The following is a 7985-nucleotide window of genomic DNA, read 5'->3' as shown; positions in this document are numbered from 1 at the left end:
TCAACCCCGCCTGAACTAATGTATCAAACATGCTCAGGAACTGTGCTAATGTCTCCTGAAGTGCTGGAGTAGTAGTAGTAGTAGGCGTATCCAATGTCTGGGCTCTGATTGGAACTACTGGTGACTCTTCAGTGGTAGCTCACACGGGTGTTCTGGCTGCACCACATGCGAATCCTCGGCCACTACCCCGGCCTCTGACGGCTGCAGTAGGGAGCGCGGGTGCTTGATCGTCTCGGGTAGCACGTGTCCTCACCATCTGTGAGAGAATAGAAGACAAAAGTTTAGAATTGTGATGTCAAAAATACCGCACGACAAGGAAATCAATGAAGTAGAATTTTCCTAACAGTTACATAGCCTCTGGTAGATAAGTACAGACGTCTCCGTACCGATCAGCGAGACTCTAATAAACTGGCTTGTGATCCATAACTCCTATGAACCTAGAGCTCTGATACCAACTTGTCACGATCTCGGTTCGCCCTCCGTGAACTATCGTGACGGCACCTAGTCTCTACGACTAGGTAAGACTAAACTTGCAGAAGATAACCAAAACTTGCGGAAGTAAAACAATTTAAAAACAGAAATAAGGCAATAGCAGTGTTAAATGTGCCGCTCGGCATACACCATATTTATATAGATCTCAAAACCAATATCTAAATCCAAGACCTAGAAACCCACGAATCACAAACTAAGAAAAAGAAATGCTACATAGCTCTAACTCCGGAATTGTCTAATAAGAACAAAAAGTAGATAAGGGCTAAATACTAGAAAACAGGAATAGAAATGGACTCCTCGGTCTGCGAACACGGCAGATGTACCTCGAAGTCTCTAAGTAGTCGCCTCCCTCAAGGATAGTAGGCCTGAGTAGAAGTACCTGGATCTGCATATGAAAAACATGCGCAGAAGGGGTATGAGTACACCACATCGGTACTCAGTAAGTGTCAAGCCTAACCTTGGTTTGGTAGTGACGAGGAAGGTCAGGGCCCTACAGAGATTACATAAGATATAAGGGTTAACAGTGTGGAATAAAATAGCATAAATAAGTGCAACAGCAAGAAATAACATAGAATTGGAAGAACAACAACAACTAGAACAGGAACAGAATAAATCACGGAAGGGAAATACAGCTCATCACAGAGATAACAATCGAGCATCTTCTAAGATACCATCCTGAAGTCCCAATTACAATTGTCCCGGAATATCGTCCCGTAGTCCATCATATATGTCCGAAGGATCTCTCAGGAACCCGTCCTGTAGTCCAACTATCAGTGCGCGGGGATCTACCGGAATTCCAATCTGTAGTCCCAAATGTAAATACCCAGTACTGGGGGAATCTACCGGGTGCATTCCCGGAGTTCCATGTACAGGGGGATCTATCGAGAATCTAACACGCAGTCCTAAAGTAAATATACAGGGAATCTATCGGGAATCTAACCTGCAGTCCCAAAGTAAACAAACAAGGGGGAGCTACCGGAATCTCACATCCGTAGTCATGTTAATACACAGCAACCGCAAGAAAATATTCAGAGAAGGGAAATTTTATGTTAAGGCAACAAATAATTCTAGTCTAGCATGCTGCACAGAGTTCAGGTAAACAGATTGAACAATTAAAGTAATTAAATCACTTATACATGTTTTCCTAAGCTAACAACGGGCTTAATAGTATAAGTAATAAAAGCAGGATAGGGAACATACTAATAAGTACTTAAAGAAAATCGGATTTCTAACAATTTGCACAAATACACACTCGTCACCTCACGTACAAGGTATTTCAATTACCAAATATATCAATCCTAAGGGGAAGGTCCCCACACAAGGTTAGACAAGCCATTTACCTCAAACAAGCGTAAGTCAACCCGAAACCACGCTTTTGCCACGAGTATCCGACTCCAAATGGCTCAAATCTAGTCAATTCAATTGCATATTGTAAATAACACCTCAAGTAACTGATTCCACAATTAAATTCTAAGCTAATACACAAAATTAGGTAAAATGACCAAAATTCCCCTCGGGCCCATGTCTCAGAATCGGGTAAAATTTATATTTTCAGAATCTCCATATCCTCACGAGTCTAACCATACCAAAATTATCCAATTCTGATACCATTTGGTCCTTTAAATCATCATTTTACATTTTTGAAAGATTTCACAAGTTTTCTTCCCAAATTCCATCCCAAATCACGAATTAAATGATGGATTCAATGATGGATTCATGTACTCTAGCTAAATCTGAGTTAGAATCACTTACCCCGATAAATTTCATGAAAAACCTTCGAAAAATCGCCAAAATCCGAGCTCTCTAGGTCAAAATATGAAATAAAACCCAAAACCTCGTATTTATACAGCACCCCCGGATTTCCACCACTGCGGACCGCACAAAAACGAGCGTTATCCGCACAAAACGAGTGTTGTCGGCACAAAACCAGGGTTGTCCGCACAGGTTTTGACTACAGTGAAAGGCTTTAATATTTGGCCATACCTTTCTCTACAGATATCCAAATTGTGATTTCTTTACCTTTTTGGAAACTAGATACGAAGGACTACAATTTTTGTTTTTTAATCATCCCAAAATTTCTTGTAAATCAAAAGATATGAGCTTCCAAAGTAGGACCAGTGAAATTTTCCTCACCGCAGACCGCATTGCATTTTGTGCGGCTGCACAGCCCCCACCACGGATGCACTGGACTTTGTGCGGACCGCACTGGTGTGTTCCGAGGCCTGCAACTCTTCTGGACCTGCAACAGCAATGATTTTCGGCCTAAAAACATCCCGGAACCTACCCGGAACTCACCCGAGTCCCCGGGACTTCAAACCAATTGTACCAACACATCCCATGACATTGTTCAAACTTGTTCAAAACTTCGGAACGCTCACAACAACATCAAATCACCAATTTAACATGGGATTCAAGCCTAAGAACTCCAAGAACTCTTAAGTTATGCTTTCGATCAAAAAGTCTATCAAATCTCATCCGAATGACCTGAAATTTTGCAAGCACGTCACATTCAACACTACGGAGCTACTCCAACTTTCGGAATTCCATTCCGACCCTTAGATCAAAATCTCACTATTGGACCGGAAACTTCAAAAATTCGACTCTCGCCATTTCAAGCCGAAATTAGCTATGGACCTCCAAAACAAATCCGGTCACTCCCCTAAGCCCGAAATCACCCAACGGAGCTAACGGAACCGTCGAATTTCCATTCCGAGGCCATCTTCATATTATTACGACTACGGTCAACTTTTCAACACTTAAGCTCTCATTCTGAGGCTAAGTATCCCAAAACTTCCCGAAACTCAAAACTGAACATCTCTGCAAATTAAAATAGCAGAAATAAACTCGGGAAAGCAATTAATAGGGGATCGGGGCGTTAATTCTTAAGACGACTGGTCGGGTCGTCACACTAGAAGATTAAAATAAATTACCAATGCATCGTTGTGTGCTAGCAACAATCCGTCTGCATCTTCCTCTGTGAAAGTGATGTCGTCATCGGCAGCTTCTCGGAGTCTCTTGCTATATGTTATTTATACCTTTGTCTTCTTTGCTGCTGAGAAAGTAACTCTATTAATCTCGTTCCCTCCGAAAATCATGTTAATTGTCTGGCGTTGGGGATCTTCTACTGCTTTCAAGGATTCTGAATTATCCCGGTTACGACCATAGTTGTTTTTGGCCCGGTTGCTTAAGAATTCTCTCAAATGCCCGTTCTTTAATAATGTCGCCACTTCTTCCCGTAGATGTCGGCAATCCCCAGTCTGGTGGCCATTCTTCCCGTGATACTCACACTACAAGTTGGGATCCTTCTGACTAGGAACGAACCTCATCGATTTAAGGAACCGTGCACTTTTGATGTTTCTCATAGCTAATAGCAACTCCACTGTACTGATGTTTAAATTGTATTCTGATAGCTTCGGATAAGAGGTATCTCGCATACCTGACGTTCCTTTGTCCTGCAATGATCTGTTGCTCCGACCACGATCAGTGATTCTGTCGGTGGTGAACCTGTCTGCCGATCAAAAACCTCTATCGTGTCCTTCTGCTCGTTCATAGGGCAAAATTCGGCTCCTTGAAGGCCGTCTATCTATGTTGAAATCATCTTTTAACATTTTCCTATTCTTCTCCCGACCTTTTACTGATGCCGAAAAGCCAACCTGATCATCTTCAATCCTTATCTTAGATTCTTACCGGTTGTGAACATCCACCGAGGTTGTCACTTGGAACTCAAGTAGGCTTTCTTTCAGTTTTCAGGAAGCATCTAAACTTCTCATATTCAAACCTTTGGTGAATGCATCAGTCACCCATTCGTCCGGAACAGCCGGAAGAAACATCATTTCCTTTTAGAACCGGGTAATGAACTCCCGCAACAACTCGGACTGTCCTCGTGTCGTCACACTAGAAGATTAAAATAAATTACCAATGCATCGTTGTGTGCTAGCAACAATCCGTCTGCATCTTCCTCTGTGAAAGTGATGTCGTCATCGGCAGCTTCTCGGAGTCTCTTGCTATATGTTATTTATACCTTTGTCTTCTTTGCTGCTGAGAAAGTAACTCTATTAATCTCGTTCCCTCCGAAAATCATGTTAATTGTCTGGCGTTGGGGATCTTCTACTGCTTTCAAGGATTCTGAATTATCCCGGTTACGACCATAGTTGTTTTTGGCCCGGTTGCTTAAGAATTCTCTCAAATGCCCGTTCTTTAATAATGTCGCCACTTCTTCCCGTAGATGTCGGCAATCCCCAGTCTGGTGGCCATTCTTCCCGTGATACTCACACTACAAGTTGGGATCCTTCTGACTAGGAACGAACCTCATCGATTTAAGGAACCGTGCACTTTTGATGTTTCTCATAGCTAATAGCAACTCCACTGTACTGATGTTTAAATTGTATTCTGATAGCTTCGGATAAGAGGTATCTCGCATACCTGACGTTCCTTTGTCCTGCAATGATCTGTTGCTCCGACCACGATCAGTGATTCTGTCGGTGGTGAACCTGTCTGCCGATCAAAAACCTCTATCGTGTCCTTCTGCTCGTTCATAGGGCAAAATTCGGCTCCTTGAAGGCCGTCTATCTATGTTGAAATCATCTTTTAACATTTTCCTATTCTTCTCCCGACCTTTTACTGATGCCGAAAAGCCAACCTGATCATCTTCAATCCTTATCTTAGATTCTTACCGGTTGTGAACATCCACCGAGGTTGTCACTTGGAACTCAAGTAGGCTTTCTTTCAGTTTTCAGGAAGCATCTAAACTTCTCATATTCAAACCTTTGGTGAATGCATCAGTCACCCATTCGTCCGGAACAGCCGGAAGAAACATCATTTCCTTTTAGAACCGGGTAATGAACTCCCGCAACAACTCGGACTGTCCTCGTGAAATTCTAAAGATGTCGGCCTTTCGGGCCTGCACCTTCCTGGCCCCGGCATGAGCCTTAATAAAAGAATTCGCAAACATCTCAAAGAAATCTATTGAATGCTCGGGTAACAGCGAATACCACGTCAAAGCTCCCCTCGTGAGGGTCTCCCCAAATTTTTTTAACAAAATAGATTCAATCTTGTGAGGAGCTAAATCATTTCCCTGCACCAACATTGTATAGGTGGTAATATGCTCCTGAAGGTCCGAAGTTCCATCGTACTTTGGCACATCGGGCATTTTAAATCGCGTCGTGATTAATTCAGGTGATGCGCTTGGTTTGTACGAAAACTGAGTATATTTTTTTGAGTCCGGACCTTTTAGCACCAGCGGCGCGCCTGAGATTTGATTCATGCGAGCATTCACTTCTCTCATAAACCATAAGAGTTCATTCTTGAAAGGACTATTTTCGTTATTGGTGCCGGATCCGCTCCCCCTAACTCCATCGGAACTAGCCCCGCCCCTCAGGGTGTTGTTGTCGACCCTCTGCATTGTTTGATTTACGGAAGCGCCGGGAGGAATTAAATCCCGCCTATTCGTCTTATTGGAAGCCCCCGACAACGCTTGTTTCAACTCCGACATAACTTGATTGTCGTGTGAGTATCCTAGAATGATTGTTTATTGCTCTTGTAGGACCCCCACCGCATCAACAACATGCTCCTCTTCTGCATCATCCGGAGTCGCCTCCCGAACATATCGTGGATACCGTCTGACGTGGATCGGAGAGGCGGCATTTTCTTCATTGTGGGTGTTACTGACTGAATCCTCATGATGAGGCTGGTCTCCTTGAACCTCAGGATTGTGCGTGTTGTTAACACCATTATCTACCATTTTGTGATCGTTTGCTAAGACAAATAATCAGAATATGTTAGTAAAAGAGGAAAGGATCAACTTAATTACATGGCTGTTTAGGCCCCACGGTGGGCACCAAACGGTTTACCCATAAAATGGTACAGTTGAATTTATACATGGTTTCTAGACAAGTAAACTAATTCGATCCTGAAATAATAAAATATTGAAGAAAAATGTAATACTTAGCCTTGGAATGAAGATAAAATAACAGAAACGAAGATTCCGGGAGCGAGGCTTCCGGGCACAACAACAATCCAATCGAGTAATAAGGAGATAAAAATATAAAGCTTCGGATTGATTATAGTATAAGTTTGCCAGAAAACTCGTTTCTTTTACAATGATAACAGAGCTCACTATTTATAGCGAACAAAGTCCTAGGATCAAGCCCCTCTTAAATGAAAATTATGAGGGCCATTGAAGAATGTGTAGCGGAAGGTAGTGAATGTCATATTCTCTGTAATGAACCGTACACTTAATGCTACAGAATATTCTTCATTGATTGCTACTGGGTGGCAAGCATTTATTTCGCCTTTATGAATATTGTTCTCTCTGGTAACAAATGAGACAGTTGCTTACGATTTTGACCGTCTCCTGTCTTTGGCTCCACGTATCGCTTTCTCACACGATCATTTAATATGAACATATTTTACCTTATACAACTATCAATATCATTAAACTTGTGATAGTAGGTCAAGTAGTAATTTTTACTAAATTTATCAATTATTGATTATAAAAATTTAGCTATTATTACCTTGTAAGTGATTTCTGATTGTTAAATATTTTTTACATGTTGCACAATACTTAAATCAGTTTGTTGTCCGTGCACTACATATGAGAAATGACCCATTAATTTAAAGATAAATTGAAATTGTAGGTGCACGTATATCTTACAACTGCCAATATGTTAGCTTAACGTGAATTGTACTTCCCAAATATTCTCTTCTGACACATGTAAACTAATTTTTATCTTTCTTTGTTTTTTTCCCTTGGCCAAAGCGATGAAACTGTTTGATGTTAAAGACTGTAAAGTTTCTCTTTCGAATAGAGAAGAAATCAATAAGGAGATAAAGGAAATCAGACCAGTGACTCTCAGTATCCAAACTATATTGAGCAAATCTATTTTGCATTACACGTACTAGGAACTTGACAAGCAAAGAGAGAGCCTTTCATCATTTTTTTTGTCTCCAGTTCGATATTTGTATACTAAATCCAAATTCTAAGAAAAAGTCTCTCGCAAGATGGTAATGGTAAAGATTCTCTAATAAAAGCAATTATATACTTAGGAATCCAACCCAAAATTTATAATTAAAAATAAAAAAATAGTAATCACCCCATCATAATCTTTGTTGGTGCTTTTCATCATTTCATGTTGATTGAGATTGAACTCATTATTAACTGGGAAAAGTGGTATTCACCAAATTGTGTAGGTAAAAAGGTCTCAAGTCTTTGTAAAATCGTTATTTGTAAACCATATATTCATTACTTTTTGCTACGTGTACTTCCAACCCTTTTCTCTTTTTTGAAATATCTGCTCTTTCTCAAATCATTTCTTGATTCCTAGTACACACACCAAATCTTCACTGTCTTCCCAGCTATTAACTAGACCATGTTGTTTGATATTCCACCAAAGAAGAATCTGATATAGGATCAGATTTTTTGTTTGTTTCTTAATTAAAAAATTGGTAGATGGGTCCCAGATATCACTAAGTATTTATAACCATGATGCATAAAC

Source organism: Nicotiana sylvestris, chromosome 5 (genome assembly GCF_000393655.2).
Source record: "Nicotiana sylvestris chromosome 5, ASM39365v2, whole genome shotgun sequence".
NCBI classification, from domain to species: domain Eukaryota; kingdom Viridiplantae; phylum Streptophyta; class Magnoliopsida; order Solanales; family Solanaceae; genus Nicotiana; species Nicotiana sylvestris.
This window is presented reverse-complemented; position numbering follows the sequence as displayed.